General features: G+C 37.0%; 1 protein-coding gene across 1 annotated transcript in view; it reads left to right on the forward strand.

The window, feature by feature from the left end:
* The first annotated feature begins 262 nt into the window (after nt 1-262).
* The window catches only part of lrrc4cb (leucine rich repeat containing 4C, genome duplicate b), a 97,079-nt gene continuing 76,400 nt past the window's right edge, over nt 263-20,941 (forward strand). The window contains exon 1 of the mRNA XM_087261836.1: nt 263-767. The gene's annotated coding sequence lies outside the window, so the exon portion shown is untranslated. The remainder of the gene's footprint in view (nt 768-20,941) is intronic.

Raw genomic sequence — 20,941 nt, forward strand, 5'->3', positions numbered from 1 at the left:
GGGCACCTCACATCATTTTTTTTTTTTTTTTTTTTTTTTTTTTTTTTGGAATCTGCTTAACAAAACAAAAAAAGTCTAAATATCCTAATTCAATTTTATTTGCAAATAGGCTAAAAGATTATTTTACTGACATAATGCAAGATGGCTGGAAGAAAAGAAGTCTTGGTTGTTTTTGAGACATATGGGCCACAGATCTGATTTGTAGTCTAGACTGTCCCCTCGTGTCCTCCCATGTTCTTGAGTCAGAGCGAGAGCGAGAGCCACAGACAGAGATAGAAAGGGGCTGATGGAGACGTTTGGAAATTTGGGGCAGAAATGCAATGCTGCGCTGTGTCATTTATCTGTGAAGTGATTCTCAGAGAGCTGTGGCTTTCTATAGTGTCGCAGGGCTCAGGTAACTTCATCCCAAAGACTGGACTATATTCCATGGATCAGTTTGCTAGGTTTCTTTCTTTCACATCTCATTTTTTTCTCTTCGCATGCTCAAATGGGAATATCTTATGACAAGCGTAATTCTGAGTAGCAGCAGCTCTTGTTATCTTGAGTTGTAAGGCTGTGTCACCAGAGGACTGGCTTTTTTTCTCTTTTTCTTTTTTTTTGGAGAAGTGTTCTTTGATTCTAGTCACCATCTGGTATGCCTTCATAGCCTGGGGACACGACTGATAAAAGGCACCATCCCAGATGAAAGTTTCATGGGCTACTGTACCTGTATGGCTGAGACGGAGAAAGAAAGAGAGAAGAGTCCGAAGAATGATCCATGCCCTGAGGTAAAGATTTGAATGATTTATTTTGCCAGTCTATTTAGTGGGCCGGAGAAGCCTTGTGGATTTCTTCAAGGGCTTTGTTGTGTTATTGTATGTCCTTTGCTGATGAAATTGTATTTGAAGGAAACCCACATGTTCAGGACTAGATAACTTCTGTTCTTCAACACAGAAAATGCTATTGATTTGAAAAACAAAGTAGAACTCGCCCAACTCCACCACAGGTTTTCTTTCTCTTTTGTTTTAGTTCAAAGCTACACATCGGTTACTAGCAGTTACTTGTGGAAGAACTTTGTTTAGTATTCAGTGCGGGGGAATCTGATGGCTCGAGGTGCTCGACAAGTAAACCACCATACCAGTACAAATCTCACTAACAACTGCAAAACTCCCCCAAACACTGTACCACAGAATATGTGTTTCATGCTGGTAGGTACAGTAGCTTATATGGCACCATTTTTGGTCTCGAGGATCTCACAAGCTCAGGGCTCTCTCCCATGTCAAACACGCTTCAAAATCAATCATCATTGCTAAGGGTGAACTCTTGAATGTAAGGTTTAACTCTTTCTAAAGATAATAGTTGAACTAAAATATGTCATTATTATACCATTACTAATATATAACCAATAAAATGTTCATTCATTAATTTTTCTTCGGCTTAGTCCCTTATTTATCAAGGATTGCCACAGCGGAATGAACCGCCAACTATTCCAGATTTTGTTTTACACAGTGGATGCCCTTCATAAATTCATTCATTCATTCATTCATTTTCTTTTCGGCTTGGTCTCTTTATTAATCTGGGGTCTCCACAGCGGAATGAACTGCGAACTTATCCAGCATATGTTTTTTATGCTGTGGATGCCCTTCCAACTGCAACCCATCCCTGGAAAACATCCATTCACACTCATTCACATTCATTCATTCACATGTCTTTGGACAGTCCAAATACATGCGGTACAGGTTAATTGGGTAGGCTAAATTTTCCAAAGTGTATGAGTGTGTATGGATGTTTCCCAGTGATGGGTTGCAGCTGGAAGGGCATCGACTGCGCAAAACGTATGCTAGATAAGTTGGCAGTTCATTCCGCTGTGGCGACCCCAGATTAATAAAGGGACTAAGCCGAAAATAAAATAAATGAATGGATAAAAAAAATAATTCTGCAAAATTTTGCAAACAATTTATATGGGTTGAATTTAAACATTCACTCATTTTCTTTTCAGCTTAGTCTCTTTATTAATCAGGGGTCACCACAATGGAATGAACCACCACTTTATCCAGAAAATGTTTTACACAGCAGATGCCCTTCCATTACTGGAAAACACCCATATACACTCTTTTTCACACATACACTATGGCAAATTCAATTCACAACACTATTTATTCAATTTACCTATACTGCATGTCTTTAGATTTGTGGGGGAAAACGGAGCACCCAGAGGAAACCCACGTCAACAAGAGGAAAGCATGCAAACTTCATAGAGAAATGCCAACTGACCCAGCCGTGGCATTACCCACTGTGCCACCGTGCCACCTGAATTTAAACAAACAAATTTGTTTGTTTACAAAATTGTTTACAACCACTTAGCTTAAAAAAATCTTTGAATTTTTTTTCAGTGATATGCAATAATAAGTAAATGCTAAGTAGTTAGGGCCCTACATTTTAACCATGTTTTTTTTATTTTATTTTTTTTATTACTGATTATTACTTTATTATTATTATTATTATCAAATATATAAATATGTAAAATTATTAAACTATTTAAATAGTTATTACTTTTTTTAGCATTTTAGCATTGCAAGCTTTGTGTATTTGTGTGAATATATGCTTTATTCTTTATTTACAGCTATGACATTAACAATTACTGATTCACAATTTACATGGTTTCATACTAAAATATTTACAATAATGATTTTCAGTCGAGCAAAACAAAATATATATATATATATATATATATATATATATATATATATATATATATATATATATATATATATATATATTATATTATTAAATTAATTCATATTCAACAAAAAAAATAAACATAAAACCTCAAAAAAATGAAATAAACCTCTTTCTTTGTGAGTAAAATAAAGAACATCAAATATACAGATACTTTCATCCTTACTGTCTCTGAATTCTTTAATACCATATAGGTTTGTTTTTTTAATTTGCCTTTCACTTGAATAATTGTGTTAAATATTATTTTTTTTAACTATATCAGGAAGTTAAAGCTAAACATAATGTTTTGAACAGTCCTATCTCACAGCAATTTATATCTTTTTTTTAATTTAGTGTCTCATTTGTTTGAATTTGTACAATGTCATACATACAGTACAATTCCGATGATTTGCTCCAACCCAATGATAGCTGCACTCAAAAAATAATTTTTGCTGCTTGTTTAATGTACTTATTTAAAATGAGTTGAAAACACAATTCTTAAATTTTAGTAGGACAGCATAATTTGTTCTGTGTTCAATCCACTTTAATTTGAAAAAAATATTAAGAAAACTTAACTTGATTTGTGTTGGGACAACATGAAATAGTTGTGTGGAGCTTAGAGTTTTTTACAGTTTGGATTCAGGGATGGGTTTGGTGCCATGCCTGCTTTTAAAAATTGTACGTTTTCATATTAGTGAACTTGTATGGGTGGCATGGTGGCTCAGTAGGTAGCACTGTTGCCTTACAGCAAGAAGGTCACTGGTTCGAGTCCCGGCTAGTGTTTGTGCTCTCCTTGTGTTAGCGTATGTTTCCACTGGGGGTTTCCCCCACAGTCCAAAGACATTTGCTATAGGTGAATTGAATAAGCAAAATTGACCATGATGTGTGGGAGTGCATGGATGTTTCCCAGTACTAGGTTGTAGCTGGAAGGGCATCCGCTGTGTGAAACATATGCTGGAATAGTTAGTGGTTCATTCTGCTGTGGCGACCCCTGATTAATAAAGGGAATTAGCTGAAGGAAAATGAATGAAGAAATTAATGAACTCGTATAAGTTCATGCGAATTCGCCAATGAACTGATAAATGTAAAACATGTACACTTCCTCGTGAGATCAAGCTGGCTCATATACATACAGTAAAAGAAGCAATTAAGCATTAGAAATCCTAAGATAAAAACATCTCTCTATGTTAAGATCAAAAAACACAATTTTCCCTGTATAAAAAACAGACTAGAATAATTTAAAAAGATGACCAGAGAGCTGTTCCCATGTGTGAAACATCAGTTTCACAGCCCACTTGTTCAGTAATACACTGGCTACCCATTTGAATAGAAAGGGGTTTGTGAAGTCTATTACTTTTCAAATCAAACAGAACAAATCAAGTATTGGAATAAAGAGATAGAATGTTTGCTTTTTTCTTTAAAGTTGCTTTAATTTCACAAGAGTCTCTAAGGAAAGCAAGACGAGCATTATTGCAATAGAGAGCCTGCTGACTGTAGACAAAAGCTACAGTAAATACTGCTTTCTTTGCTTCTTTTCTTGTCATTTCATTTAGTTCATTTCATCTTCATGCTCCAGTAGAGAGGTCACCAATGCTTAAATTCAGAAGAACTGATTGGACAGAACAATCAAAAAAAGTACAACTAACCGCTTCAGTTTGGTTCAACATAATTTGGATGTGGTTATTGTAAAGTCACAAAGAAATTTACTGTAACTTTCTCTGATTAGGATTAGATGCCAAAATTGCAACATTTCAGTTAACATCAAACACTGTTATGTTCTATACCGTAAATTCAATTAAATTCAGCCAACCCAATGAGATTAAGTATAATACAAACACCAAAACCTTACATTTGAACTTTACTATACACATTATCAAATATAGTTAAATCTAAAAATAACATTTGTTTTTAGTTTTATTTTTCAGAAATCCACCAAACGCAAGATGGAGAAAAATTCTGAAATGAGCAACTTCAAAATCAGACTTCAAAATGTCCTGAAGTTCATTACACAATGTAGGCAGTGAATATGCAAAACACTCTGGTTCAGCAAAATGAACAGAAAGGCCCTCTAGGGTCCACAGTGTGTTAGATCCAGCAATCCATGAGGATAAGATTACAGCAATAAGCCCTGCGCTTAAAATTCTGCACTGGTTTATTTAAAAAAAAACATTTTGAAATTCTTTTTAGGTTTTAATCAAGCTGCTAAATATTTGCACTGTTTTGATGAACCACAACGGATTGGCATTCCTCTTCCACCTCAGCGCAACTTTACCCTAAACTTTTTTGAGAAGGATGTACTTCGCCTTTGTATGAATTATAGATGAAGTGTTTGGTTCTTTTGATTTGCTGCATCGCTCAGTGCTAATATGCTGAACGTGGCTGCTGTTTTCATGCTGTTCAGGGCTGCTGTAAACCTGAAGTAGACACTTCAATACCAGTATATTTTAGGTTGGGCTTTGATTTCGGGACATTTTAATAATTATAAGTAACTTTGCATTTACTACAGATACCATGGTTAAACTGTTACTAGTCTAGTGTACCAGAAATTCTGTAGTACCATAATTATATGTCAAATGGTGTGCTATTATACTGTTTAGTTACTAATAGGTACCTTTAAGATATTATAATGGACCCTTTAGGCACAAATGTGTACCTTTTTGAAAAGACACCACCAGTGACAGCTTATGTTTCTGAGAGTGTGGCTAATTTGGTTACATTGTTTTCCACAATAACTATGGTAGGGCGAGGCAGTGGCGCAGTAGGTAGTGCTGTCGCCTTACAGCAAGAAGGTCGCTGGGTCGCTGGTTCGAACCTCGGCTCAGTTGGTGTTTCTGTGTGGAGTTTGCATGTTCTCCCTGCCTTTGCGTGGGTTTCCTTTGGGTGCTCCGGTTTCCCCCACAGTCCAAAGACATACGGTACAGGTGAATTGGGTAGGCTTAATTGTCTGTAGTGTATGAGTGTGTGTGTGGATGTTTCCCAGAGATGGGTTGCGGCTGGAGGGGCATCCGCTGCGTAAAAACTTGCTGGATAAGTTGGCGGTTCATTCCACTGTGGCGACCCCGGATTAATAAAGGGACTAAGCCGACAAGAAAATGAATGAATAACTATGGTGTTTTGGTTTTATTTGGATGATGGTTAACCATGGTTAATTTTCATAAAAGATTGGTTGCAGACTGTGCTTTTGAAGTGTTGCCAATCACACTTAAGCATCTTTGGGCTTGTTGTTTTGTTCATAAATCATTTAATGGAGTTAATGATGGTAATGGATAGTTAGCTATGGATAGTACAGTTGACATATACACTTATAAGGATCTTTGGGCTTGTTGTTTAGGCTTTGTTCATAAATCACTTAATGTGGATAATAATGGTAATGATAGTAAGCAATGGATAGTTAATGGATAGCAAGTAATACATTATTTTGCTATTACATTTGGTAAACTAGGATCTTGTTTGCTATATATATGGTCAGGGTCATGCGTCAAGTTTCGCAGGTTTCTGCGGTGCAAAGTTCAACCCTGGTGAACTCTGACCTGCGAAATCACATCACTTGACTGCATGAGATCAATCGAGGATCAAAACATGACATCTCTGGACAGAACATTAATACTTGGAGCAATCGCTCGCTTTTAATAATGTCTAACAAGCTTGTTTAATCCCGCCCCTTTTCGCTGCTCCGCACGACAGAATTTCGCATGCTCAAACTCTAATGTGACCGCTTTCAATGTGACCATTTCAACGTTGTCATGTCATTGGCCCATGAATATTTCCTGCTTGTTATCAAACTATTTCATAACTGGAATAACACACACCTGGCCATAGAACATCTTAGAAGCCAATTGTCCAATAACTTTTGGAAAATTTTATACAAAAGCACGCACATCCCTCTTAACTGGGTGCTCAGCCAAAAAACGCATAAGGTGCAAGTTATATACTCATCAAAGGTGGCAACACCAAAGCTCCAAATATACAAATTTTATAAATTAAAAAAGCTGACACAAAACGTGTAACATTTCTAGCCACTCTTCATCAGAAAGTATTCATCACAATCAGGTGCTTCTTTTTGTACACTTCTGGATCACATGATATCCATATATGTCCACATAGACATACATACATTTGTATACATACATACACAATCATTCATATACACATATACATATATACATATGAATACATACATACATACACACTCATTCATAAATTTAGCTTAGATATTTCAACTGATAATCCAAAAACATAAAAAATAAACCATAATATTACATCACAAATTTTAATAAAGAACAGAATGAACCAGGATACACCAAACTATACAACAAAATATAGCCAAAAAACCTTAAAGTTTTTTTGGTTATATTTTATTGTATAGTCTGGTGTATCCTGATACATTCTTAAAGGTTTTTTGCATATATACAGAGCATTTGAATCTCTCTCTCTCTCTCTCTCTCTCTCGCTTTTTTAATATTAAAAGGACTAATAAAATCTCGCATTAATGTAGAGTATGGGTTTTACAAAATGGTAAATGATGTGGCAAAGTTTAATTACAAATGGGGTATAAATCAGTGTATCTGTCATGCTGACTCTGAAAATGTTCTAAATATTTATTTGTAAGTATCATGTAATTGTACATTCTTAAAGGTTTTTTGCATATATACATAGCATTTGAATCTCTCTCTCTCTCTCTCTCTCTCTCTCTCTCTCTCTCTCTCTCTCTCTCATGTATTTTGGGGAACCAGAAAAATATTAAGCAAACAGTCTACCCACACTCAGATGGATTGCAGTTGACAAGTAGCTAAGGCAAAATAGTCAATTTAATGTCTAAAGAGGAACACCATCATGCAAAGTGATTTCCTCAGCTATTGAAAAATCAATCACTCTTCATCATCATTAGAGAACAGAGTTACCTTTTTTTCTAAACGCCAAAAATGGCTAACATGTTAATTTTACATAATCATGAGCGCTCATCTGACGAGTTAATAGCTCATTATAAGAGGAGACGTATAAAGGGAAGAGGGTTTCATTCGCCACTGAAAAAGTCAGCCAAGTCTAGTAGGGAATATAATTAATTTCAGACTTATCCACTTCAACCAACTTCAGCTTAGCATGGGTCATAGCTAATTTCCAAAGTAATTCCTACGAGGCATCACATCAGAAGTTTTGTTTCAAAAGAAAAAAGAAACAAAGCTGAAACTCTTTACTCAGCATATATGATTTTAAGTTAAATGAGCGCAGTACTAGAGTTCTCAGGATTTTGCCGTCGATTGAGACCTCTCTCTTTTACCCAGGTGATTATTTTTAATGTCAGGGCCAGTGGCCAATCTTTCATTGCACTATTACTGTAAGTGAAATGCCTATGCCAGTGCTGCAGTATTACTTTTATGTGGCATATTTTCCATGCCAATTTTTATGTTACTTATAAACTGATGTGATTATGATAAATGAATTAGAGAATATATAGATTGGATTTTTTTCTTCTTATTTTAGAGGTGAATAGTATACTTTAACAACAGATTAATGCAAAAAGAAATTGTATTGATGGAACTGAATCAGTATTAAAGGGGCCTATCATGCAAAATCAACTTTTGGAAACTGTTTGGACAGAAATGTGTACAATATTGTGTACACAACCATATTAGAATGACATAAACACAACAACCTTTTTAAATAATTTTAAAAAAAATATTCTAAAACTAAATCTGGATAAAAAAATTAAAAAAACAAGTGCATGTTTAATAAAAGAAAAGACAGCAAAATTGCTAATCACAGCTGCATGTTAGTAGACAACTATAAACGAGGATGCTTCAATCACACAACAGGAGTTTGGAATTTAAGATGTTAAATGTCCTTTTTTTTGTACAATAGCTATAATATGTGTCAATACAGCAGCATATAGTTACCTGCTTTCTTGGGAGTAGAAGGATAAAAACTGTGCAATGTGTTAAGCGTTATAGTGTGCATGTGTGTGCAGTGAATTTGTAAGGGCATTTGTGTGTGGCTCATTTATTGTTGCAGAAAGGCTGAATAAACTTCACAACAAATACATCATATAACCATTCGCAAACTTCCTGGTTTAGTCTTAGGCCCTGTTTACACTAACATATTTTTGTTTTAAAATGGCATTTTAGAATTAAAAAATTATCCACGTCCACACTTGTGTTTTATCAGGTGTTTCTGAAAAAATCTCCGTCCACACTACATTGCTAAAAACACAAATCATGTGACCACACAAACTCTGCCATGTGCTGCAGCATATGCGCAGGTCTGAGTTCCAGGCAGTCAGCACGTGCTTTGAGCACACATCCCCAGGTGAGAGCAGCGCATGTCAGACAGTTCATCAAAGATATACCACTGTATCTAATCTCACTATGGTTGTTAAACGTGATATTTAATTCATCTTGTCTCTATCTAACAACTTTTTGGTATTTTGAATTTATTACTTATTATTTTCTCAGGGTAATGTGTTTTGGCTGAGTGCAAAGATAAGTTAATATGATAATTAATGCAACCACATACACTGATTCTGCATATTTGACTGATTGAATGCCTTCGTTTCCTATATTGTGTAAACTTATTGTACATTATATTTTTATAATGGCTAATATTGATTATGAAAACTAATATTCAGCAAAAAAAAATAGGGTAGGTTTTTGTTTTTAATGAAAATGAAAGGAGCCAGTAATGTTATAGGCTCCGCTTTGTAATAAATATGCATCCAGTGAAGATGACAGTCAAATAAATATGCGGCTACATGATGCGCCAGCAATTTTGGTGTCTGTTAAATTTTTAATATCAAAATGAAAATAGGCAGTTCCTACTATTTTTTTTTTTTTTTTAAGATATTGAAACATTGTAGCCAGGGTGATGTGAATGACGTTATAAAGTACACTGTTCCCTTTGTAGATTTACCTGACATGTCTCTGGAGTTTGTTTTCCATATCAAACTTGTGAAGTCTGAACTTTAGGAAAGGGTGCAAGAATGAACTTTGTGCATGTAATATTGAGGAAAAAAAAAAACAATCAGAAAGGCAAATGTCTTCAGCCCTCCCTCCATTTTCATATGTCTCAGTTTTCCCCCATCCACACTGAGACGGAGCTGCAGCATTTTAAAACAAAAACGACCTTTTCGACATTTTCAAAAAGCTCAGTTTTCAAAGCTCGAAAACTCCAGCGTAGTGGGATTGGAAGGCGTAATCGTAGCAAAACCTATGCGTTTTAAATCGAAAACATATAGTGTAAACTGGGCTTTACTGTTTTGTGACTGTGGCTCTCTGCTTCAGCAGTGTTTGACTTGATGTCTGTGTCTGTTATTGTGTGTGACGCTGAAGAAGCTGTCATTCCCAAACTTTATGTTGTGAAAACCAGCTCATTTGCATTTAAAGGCACAGGCTGAAGAAAAAGCTACAATTTCCACTGACCTAAAAAGGAGCTGGACTCTGCAAGTGACATCACTGAGGCTTGGGATAGATGTAGGCATTAACAAAATAACTGATTGGGGCTGCCCACTCCTGTTCCTGGATACTTTCTTTCCTGCAGAGTTCAGCTCCAACTCTTATCAAACACTACAGCTGCGTCCCAAATCGCATACTTATGCACTATTTTACGCCATTTTGTAGTATAAATAGTGTAAGTAGTGTGTTCACATTGAAAACTCTCAAAATAATAAGTGCACTTTACTTTACCCGGATGATGCACTCATTCAGACGCTAAAATGAAGTGTGGAATGATGGACACTTCACGCACTCAACGACCGCAGGTTTGGTCACGTAGCGGAAAGGGCGGAGCTATCGGACGCACATGTTGAATAACTTTATTTATTTTGGATGGTGAAAGCAAAATTCTCCTACGAGAGTGATTATAGCGCCTCCGGATGGTAAATACGGCAATACTCACGGCAGGTATTACTTGATAATTCAGTCGTTAATTTCACTGATTTGGCAACAGTCAAACGTCATCAGGGAAACGGTTTGAATTTCCGCTTAGTAAAAAAACATTAGTGTGCCATTTGGGACAACACTACATACATATACTATCCTGTTGAGTGTGTAAGTGCATAAGTACATAGTGCATGAGTGCATAGTGTATAGTGTGCCATTTCGGACGCAGCTTACTAAACCAAATAGGATCTGAAGGATCACCTGGTAATTAAAGACAGGTGTGTTTAATCAAAGTTGTAGCTGAACGCTGCAGGAGGGCAGATCTCCAGAAACAGGACTGAGCACCCCTGGTGTGGACATTAATAAAACACAACAGGTTACTGTAAGGGGTTGGTTTGGGGTTGTGGCAGGTGTAGACATTAATAAAGCACAGTAAGTTGGACTCTGTGTCCTAGTGAGGGAAAGCTGGAGCTCCATCTCTGCCTGTGTGTCTCTGCACTGAGCACCCTCTTAAAATTGACATTTTCAACACAGTTTTAATAAATTATCTGATGAGTATTTTAAACTGAAATTTCGGAGACACATTCTGGAGACACCAAATACTTATTTTACATCTTGTAAAACAACAAAAGAACTTAAACAAAAGAGGGGCAAAATAGGAGTCCTTTAAACTCAAAGAGGTGTTATAGTTTGATGTTTGTTCATTTATTTAAGTCAATGAGCACACTAGAATTAAATCCACATGGGTAACACTTTATTTTGATGGTCCATGTGAGTATTAGTAGACTGTATGCTTAATATATATTGATACTGCTCCTACAACAGACATGTAACTGAGTTACTTACACTAACCCTAACCCCAACCCTAACCTTACGGTCTACTTATAATCCAATGAGAATTAGTTGGCATGTAAATGCAATGTAGCATAAATTCAACAAACGCACCATCAACATAAAGTGTGACCATTACATTTCAAATAATTAAATTGATAAATTTATCTTATTAGGGAAAATATATACTTTAAATTGAATTATGTCCTTACACATATTATAATATAATGAAACATCAAATTTAATTCCTTGTCCTTTTTTGGATTATAAACTTGCTGTTGGTGGAATAAGGAATTGCACAATTTTACTAAACTAGACAGTCTGAGGCATAATCTGTTGAATTCTTTCAGCTTCACTAAAGAGTCCGAAACATTGCTTCAGGTGATAAATCACTGCTAGCGTTAATAAGAGCATGCAGAGAAAGCTAAGCAAGCATGAGAGCTATATACAGTAGAAGGCATCAAAGCAATTATTCCTCATGGTTAAATTATACTCTTTAACAAAAACATTTTAGTTTTAATTGATTTTTTTATATATAATATTATACAATTGTCCACATTATTTGTCTGAAGCCCAGTTTTGTAATAGTTATAATAGGATTTATAATGGTTTTAATGAAAAAAATCTATTGGTCACAATGGTTCTCTACTGGTATTTAAATCCCTTCTTTTTGTAGTTATGTTAAAACTTTTACATTCTATTTAGATATGTCCCAAAGCAATCTAGAAACTATTAAAATGTACTGGTCTTAATGGTGAATAGTAATGTTTTAATTAAATTTGTAATAGAAATCATTAGAAGTTTTGTGATAAATGCATTCATGATTAAAACGATTTAATTTTTCACTATGCTTACAGCAAGGTGCAGTCAAATTGGAAGGTTTGACAAGAGAATAAATTCAAATGTTGGCTTGAGCAAGTTTGAAGTAGTTTTAGAAAGCTTGACATTTAAAGATTTCCAATTTGTAGCAGTGTGAAATTTCAAGCTGGTTTACAACTTGAAAGTTGCAAGATTTTGAAGGTCTTACAGTCTATCAGAGAACAGAATTAGCACATTACTCGCACATTTTAATAAGCTGCTAACATAATTTAGCATATCAGTTGCATACCTGATTCCATATGTACAGTGCATCATCTGGGGCGACACGGTGGCGCAGAAGGTAGCGCTGTCGCCTCACAGCAAGAAGGTCACTGGTTTGAGCCCCGGCTGGGTCAGTTGGGTGCTCCCGTTTCTCCCATAGTGCTGTAGGTAAATTGGGTAACCTAAATTGTCTGTAGTGTGAGTGTGTGTGTCCTGGTCCTCCAGGTTGAGGGTTGAGTGTTGTGTTAAGAACTCACTTCATAAAAACTAGATGTTACGAAAACCAATAGGGTGCGGCCAAATATCAACTTCAAACAGCCCTGGAAGTTAGCAAGTTTACATCTGAAGTTTGTTTGGATATTATTAGAGTGTTTGCTCATCCGATATATGTCTATGAAACACCTAACGGATAAGAGAACTTGTACACTAACCGATGGTATAAAGACCAAATATACCTGTCATACTGTATGTGTACTATCCTACCTAGAATGTTCAATCACTTTGCTACCACATTGTTACCATTTACTGTGCACAATATGCTAATAGAAAGTTGCTAGCATGTTTAGCATCACGTTTTTGCAAAGTTGCTATTATGTTATTAATGTCAATCACATACAAGATTTCGTTTTACAGTAGTGACAGTGAAAATCTGAAACGAACTTAACATTGCTCACTCACAAATTCCTACTGGTTTGGGTTAGTTATGACTCATTATTTGACCTGCTCATTATTCGGTCTTTCCAGCTCCTGGCCAAAATGGCACAGCGTCGTTAAGCATTAGATGAAGTCCTATCATTTGCCACACTTCATTCTGGAGAAAGGTTTCTCTTATATAACCCTAAGAATTATTACACTAATGGTAATTTTATGGAGTCCGATTCAGAATAAAACTAAATACTTCATCCTTTAATGGTCTCTTCCTCTGATTCCAATTTTATGCATTCGTTTAGAGGGGAAAAAGGCGCTCTTCACAAAGTTAATCTTTAAGTTGTATCTTTCAATGATATGTTTTGGTATCATAATTCAGTGCTAGCTGCCACATCTCTGCTCACTGTATGGTCTTTATTATATGGATATTCTACATTGAGGTATAAGTCATTTAATATTAAAGTGAGACAGGAAAAAAACAATAGCGGTGGGACAGCAGGATTAAAAATTTAAAGCTATAGCCATAGCTCCTTTTTTTTTTTTTTCTTTTGTCTTCTTGAAGTCTGTCCAAGAAAGCTGACAGGTTTCTGGATGCAGGCTTGCTGATGCTGAGCTGCAGATGTGTGAGGTGTAGTGTAAAAATCCCAAGAATTAATGGTACAAGAATGCTGGAGAGTTTACTACCAAACACGCAACTGCTGAAAAACAGGACAGGTTTTAGAACAAATTTTACAATCTATCCACCCATAACTGCTTGTCCACATCTGACCAACTGCATTGCACCATATAAGAAATTAAAATCACAACACAGTGTACCCGCTGTAGCATTTTCTCACCCCATACAATTTTATCAGAAAATAAATTCATGCGTCCTGTCAACCTCTGCATAAACTGCTGAGCTTCAGAAAATGGATTCAAAGAAAGCAAAATAACTCAGCGTTTTGAATATGAAGGTGTTATCAATTTAAAGCACAATCTTATTGATAAATTTCATTTGAGCTTTCTTTATGCGGCATAGTCTTTTCCCTTACTTTAGGTATTAGAGAGCCCATCTCCCACCTCCACAAAAAAAAAGGTTATTTGCAAAGCAGATGAACCATAGTAGTCGAGGCAGCATTTTTCCCCACAGTCTTCACTGGCAGCAGAACCAGCAAAAACATCCTACCTATAGCTAGCCCTGTCTATGAAATATTATCAGCAAATGAAAAAGCAACAGGAGCATAAGAGGTGATGAGGTTTGCTGTAAACCGACAGTCACCCACTGGTTTCACTGGGTGCGAATGCTGGGATGGAAAACTATTTAACTCAATCCTCAAGAAAACATTGCTACAAACACACTACTCAGTTGTTTGTTTTAATAGAAGCTGTGTTATTAACTGAAGAAAATGGAAAAACACCAGGGTAGGTTGTAAACTAAATTGCAAAAACTACTAGGAAAAAAAACTATAAGAATTATATTTTTACGAAAAGAAAAGTTTGACAAACAATGAAGATGTTATGATCACCAACGATGTAGCCGTTATTAATTGCTGGACGAAACTCCCTGTCATTCTACTGAACTACATCACTCCCTGCATTCACACACCTGGTCCAGGTCAACCTCTGATTACACACACAGCCAAAGCTCGTCATGACTGATTATTGGGACTATATATACTACACACGCTCACTCATCTAAGACTGAGTCTTGTTTCCAGAGTGTACATTTTAAAATGTTTACTTGTCATGCCTTACCGTGTTTTTGACCCTGTGTTTCTTTACTGTTTGCATTGTTTTGCCATCTTCCTTGATCTCTTTGCCTGTTTTAACGACTACTCTTTTGGATTACCTGTATGCTTCAGTTTGCTCCTTTATTTACCTGTCTGATTCATCTTAATTAAACAACATAGGCTCATTCTAAAAATATAGCCCTGTATATGTTTCTGGAGATTGGAAATTGGAAGTATGTATGGCTGCATTTTGTTTTTAAAATCAACGTTACGGGGCGAAATGACGCCGTTCCTTTTCGCGGTTTCCAGCTGACTGCTTACCATCAAATGGACAGCTTTCCCGCTGTAACCGGATTGTCCTGTTAGCTCACCATGTACGTTGGTGGAATTGAGACACAGTGAGGAGTTGACCACGATGGCGGGGTTCCAGTCCGGTGAAGAACAATTCCAGAAAGTAGGTAAGACAAAAACAGAAGACAAAAAAATTAAATAAACAAGTAAATACCTGGGTGAGAATGTGGTAAAATTCAGACCAGGGCTTTTCTTTTTCTGGATTGCTTTTGAAAATTGTTAGTTAGGTTTAGGTAAGTGGGTGGGCGGGTCAATCAATACAGTTGATTGGGGTTAAGAAGGGAGGAGGGTGGGTCAGTCGATTAGTCAGTCAGTCAACAGTGGCCTCTGGTGAGTTTACACGAACTCAACAGGCGCGAATGGCACTCGTGAGAGAAATTTGAGATCCCGGAAAGCAAACACAGCGGCCTCTGGTGGATTCGCAAAAACAAAAACTGCAAAAAAATAAATAAATTTGCTATTGGGAAGTAATTGGTGATCTCCGGAAATGTATATAGAGGTTTTCAGAATGAGCCTGGATTGTAATTAACATTCAAGTCATCATTACAGAAGACTCAGCCCTGGATGAGTGATTGTGTGTAGTATATATAGTCCTAATAATCAGTCATGATGATGAGCTTCAGCTGTCTGTGTGTACCCAGAGGGTGACCTGGGCCTGGTGTGTGAGTGTGGTGCATGATGTTATATGTAGTTTTAAAATGAGAAATAAGTTAAATGGTTTAAAGTTGGAAGAAATCTGCTATGTACATGTACAGTATAGTACAGGTGTCATTAAGTTTTGAAAAAAGCTGTTTATGATGATCTTTGATTCATCATGTGGCCTTTTTCCTCACTACCTGTACAAAACAGATTATAATCCTTCTTTTGTTGATGTATTATCATTGTGTTATTGATTTTATTATTATTTTTTTTTATGTAAATCCTAAATCTGTAAACATAAAATCTGCTACCAATCAGTTCAATGTAGTGCAGAGAGAACAGTTGTCAGATATGCCGTGCCGGCAGCTAGCTCTCTGCAACTCTCACATGGTCGCCCACTGAAGCTAAGCAGGGCTGCGCCTGGTCAGTACCTGGATGGGAGACCACATGGGAAAGCTAGGTTGCTGCCGGAAGTGGTGTTAGTGAGGCCAGCAGGGGGCGCCCAACCTGCGGTCTGTGTGGGTCCTAATGCCCCAGACGGGGACGCTATACTGCTCAGTGAGCGCCGTCTTTTGGATAAGACGTTAAACCGAGGTCCCGACTCTCTGTGGTCGTTAAAAAATCCCAGGATGTCCTTCGAAAAGAGTAGGGGTTTAACCCCGGCATCCAGGCCAAATCTGCCCACTGGCCTTTGTCCATCATGGCCTCCTAACCATCCCCATATTCCAATTGGCTTCATCGCTGTCTCCTCTCCACCAATCAGCTGGTGTGTGGTGTGCGGTCTGGCGCAAAATGGCTGCCGTCGCGCCATCCAGGTGGATGCTGCACACTGGTGGTGGATGAGGAGATTCCCCCCATTGTGTCTAAAGCGCTTTGAGTGCCCAGAAAAGCGCTATATAAATGTAAGGAATTATTATTATTAATTATTATTATATCTGGTGGTAAGTCTTCAGGTGCCTTTCTGCTTTTTTCCCCTTACCAATAGACCCAAACCCTTTAACAGCATTCTTTGGGATTTTGCCAGAATTTGTAAAGTCATTACACATTGATGGTGTAGACTTTCCGATCAGATGTAGGCCAAATTGGATTTGGAAGTCAGCAGCTATAACAGCACTGGCCATTTTTTGTTGTTGTTGGTGGTGGTGGTGTTGTTTCAGATGCTCTCATTTAAAAGCTTTCAGTTCACCCTAAAACAGGATTAAAATGCATGTTTGTAACATAAATTACATTTTAAAACATTAGTAGAATTACCATAGTTTTAAATATACTGTTTACCTGGTACACTTTCAGAAATAAAGGTATGCAAGCTGTCACTGGGGTGGTACCTTTTTTAACATTTTTAGGTACTAATTTATACTTTTGAGGTACCAATATGGACCCTTTACAAATTCGTACCTTTTGAAAAGGTACCACCCCAGTGAGAGTTCATGTACCTTTATTTCTGAGAGTGTATGGTATAATTCTTATTTTGTTTACAATATAGTTTGGTGGTTTCCTTTATACATTGTTGACTTGTCAGCTAACTCAATAAATCATTAACGTATTAAGTTGCAACTGTAGTCAACAAAATGTTGAGTTTCAACAGAATGATCATCAAAAAAAAAAACATTACCTTTATTTTTCATCATTGATTTTGTTCTGTGTATTTGAGTTTGCTGTAAGCTGATGCGTTAAATCTCTTTATAGTTTAACATCAGCGTTGGGTTGCATCATGGAAAAAGAAAATATGCCATTGGGATTTTACAACATACCTGGATGAAAAAGTTACCCCTTCTACTGAAAACTTAAAGAGATCGTTCATCCAAAAACTGAAATTTCACTTACTATTTTCTCACCCTCAAGTTTCCAGCTTTAAAATCTCGTATTTTCTGTTTAGCAAAAGAAAGAAATTTAAGCAAGTTTGGAACAAGAGCAGGAGTAAACGATGGCCAAATTTTCAGCTATCATTTTAAAGCACAACAGTAGACAAAACCCAACAACAGCAAAAGGTTATTCAACCTTATTCAATCTCGCAGGGTCATATTGTATAAACCTACAGCGTGTGCTGCATATGCAACTGTGTTTTCTGTGTTGTAAAAGTTTGGAGTGGCGGTATAGTGGTTTTTCTATTTACATTAATTGCAGTGACAGTCACCCCCAGTTAGCTATGGCTGAGTGCTTTACTCTAAGCCATAATGGTGATAAAGAGAGTGCTATCAGTAACTCTCCTTTCATTAGATCACAGAATAGTGGATTAGGGTGAACAGTATATTGCACTGATTAAACTGAAGGCTGATGTACAGACCATAGCACAATAAAATACAGCTTTTAGTGTATGGTGAGGTATATGATGGACTTTTGCTGTATTTGTAATAGAGTAATAAAAACAATGTCAAAAGTAGTTGTATTGAAGCAATGGTTAATAAAAATATCATCTCATTATGTATTCTCCATGATGGGGATTTAAACATTTATGAGTTTCTGTCTTCTCATGAAAACACTCAAGAAGATATTTTGAAGAATGCTAGTTGCATAAGACCCATTGACTTCCATAGTAGGAAAAGAAAATACAAAGTCAAATGGTTCCTGTCGGCCTGGTGGTGCAGTGGACAGCGATGTCATCTCACAGCAAGAAGGTCGCTAGTTAAAGGGTTTCTGTGCTATAGGTGAACTGTCTACGCTAAATTGTCTGTAATGTATGGGTAAATGAGAGTGTATGGGTGTTTTCCATGTGATGGGTTTCAGCTGGAAGGGCGTTCGCTGCGTAGAACATGTGCTGGATAAGTTGGCGCTTCATTCCGCAGTAGCAACCCCTGATTAATAAAGGGACTAAGCCGAAAAGAAAATGAATGAATAAATGAATGAATGAATGAATGAATAAATAAATTAATTAATTAATTAATTAATTAATTGGTCCCAGCAACCAGCATTTTCCAAACTTATTGTGTATTCAACTGAAGAAAGACACTCAAATAAGTTTTGAACAAGTGAAAGGTAAATGATTTGGGTGAACTATCCCTTTAAATTAAGTTTGGTTTTTTAAACAATGCAAAATTCTTTTGCTGTAAATTTGCTGATCTAAATGATTGAGCATTGGGACATGCTGATATGCTGACTCTGCTAGACTCTTTCAGACGAGGGTGATGTCAGCCTTACTAATCAATCAGTCGATCAGTCATCTGGACCAGTGGATTACTATAAATGAACCACTTGGTCAAAGTTAAACCAGGATTTTCCACAATGGTGATATAAGCATGGTTTAGCACTACTACAACTAGGCTATTACAACATATTTGGAGAGCATCCATGCTCTATGACTGCTGCAGTATATCTCATATTAGCATAAAAATAATTTTCATAATATATCACAACAATACAAAGCGTTCTAGATCATTCTTAAGAGCATTTGCCTTTGCCATTGAATCTGTCATCAATGTAAAAATACTAAACACTGGTCATTTTCATGATGTCAGGTAAATTAAAGTGTTAAAAAAAAATTACAATAGCTTACAGCTTCATCAAAACACATCCCTTTAATCCATTATGTAATTTCTTTCAATGTCTTGGATTTTATAAGCACTTCATTCTGAATTATTATGAATTCAGTTATAAAAACAATTTCAGTGTTTTTCACAAATAAATGGACCCTCTTTGTACATCCGATGCAAATCTCTTCCTTATAGAAAGCAATTTCCAACCGCTAGGCTACACAGAACTGATTAGGAAAGATTAGTTTTTTGTTGCCAGGTAGTGTTTCAGGAGGAAAATTGCATCTAAGCAACCTTTTATTCCAGCCTTTAGCCTCGTTCTACTCAGTCACAAAGGTTAGGCTGCAAGGTGACATAGTGGGTAGCACAATCGCCTCACAGCAAGAAGGTTGCTGGTTCGAACCCCGGCTGGGTCAGTTGGCATTTCCGTGCAGAGTTTGCATGTTCTCTCTGTGTTGGCATGGGTTTCCTCCGGGTGCTCCGGTTTACCCCACAAGTCTAAACACATGCGGTACAGGTGAACTGGGTAACCTAAATTGTCCGTAGTGTTTGTGTGTGAGAGAGTGTATGGATGTTTCCCAGTGTTGGGCTGCGGCTGGAAGGGCATCCGCTGCGTAAATAACATGCTGGATAAGTTGGCGGTTCATTCCACTGTGGCCACCACGGATTAATAAAGGGACTAGGCCGAAAAGAAAACGAATGAATGAATGATAATAATAATGATTATTATTATTGTTATTATCATCATTATAAATTCTGAATTAATCAGCATACAGTAGTAGGCTACCTTGTCCAAAAAGATGACATAAAGACAAAAAAGACTAAATCTGCTATTTTTAAAGACAGGAAAGAAAGAATAAAAAAAATCACTACAATGCTTTCCACACGTGTAAAATTTTGAGATGTACTGTTATCCTGGTGATGGTTGGCAGAAAACAGGAATATCGAGAGGGCGATGCATGCCGGTAGGTGGCAATCCCACATCAATTTGTGCCAAAAGAGGGAGCGAGGGAGAATGGGAGAGAGTCCATACTTATTAATACAGCCAAGATTAAATAAAGCTTTCACTCTGTTCTTTGCCTTGTTTTTACTTTAGTAAGACTGCGCGCGCGCGCACGGTGATGCGCATCATTCAGCAACAGATGCGTTTCAAACGCGCAGTGTCAGGTGTAATACAGCATCCGTCAGTCGCTGCAAATATTCCCTTCTCCTCAGCCACATTTTCACAGACGGAGCCTCTTTTAGTGTGCTTACACTTTCTATTTACATTTTCTGACGAAACACAGAGCTGCCCGGCGCAACAGCGATTTGTAAGCACAACGAAGAAGCAGAAAACTGCAGCGCCAAACAAACGTCGCTGTAAATGAGCCCAGACGGTGGTGAGCTGAGATTCACCAAGGGAACGAGTTAAGTTAAATACGCTAACATTAAACGCCAGAAGACACCTTAGCAACAACAATTAAAACCTTATAATTGGTTGTTGAGGCTCAAGTATTCAGTCGAGGCGACGGTTCAACTTTGAGGAGGCTCTGCAGTGGACATCGCTCACGAGTAATGATCAAGGCGAGAGGAAGCAGACTCAAGGTGATGCTGCTGTAACACATTCAACAGCATTCGGCGGAGTCAGCACGTTATGGCACATCTATGG

This window comes from Danio rerio, chromosome 7 (assembly GCF_052040795.2).
Source record: "Danio rerio strain M-AB ecotype USA chromosome 7, GRCz13ab, whole genome shotgun sequence".
Classification (NCBI taxonomy): domain Eukaryota; kingdom Metazoa; phylum Chordata; class Actinopteri; order Cypriniformes; family Danionidae; genus Danio; species Danio rerio.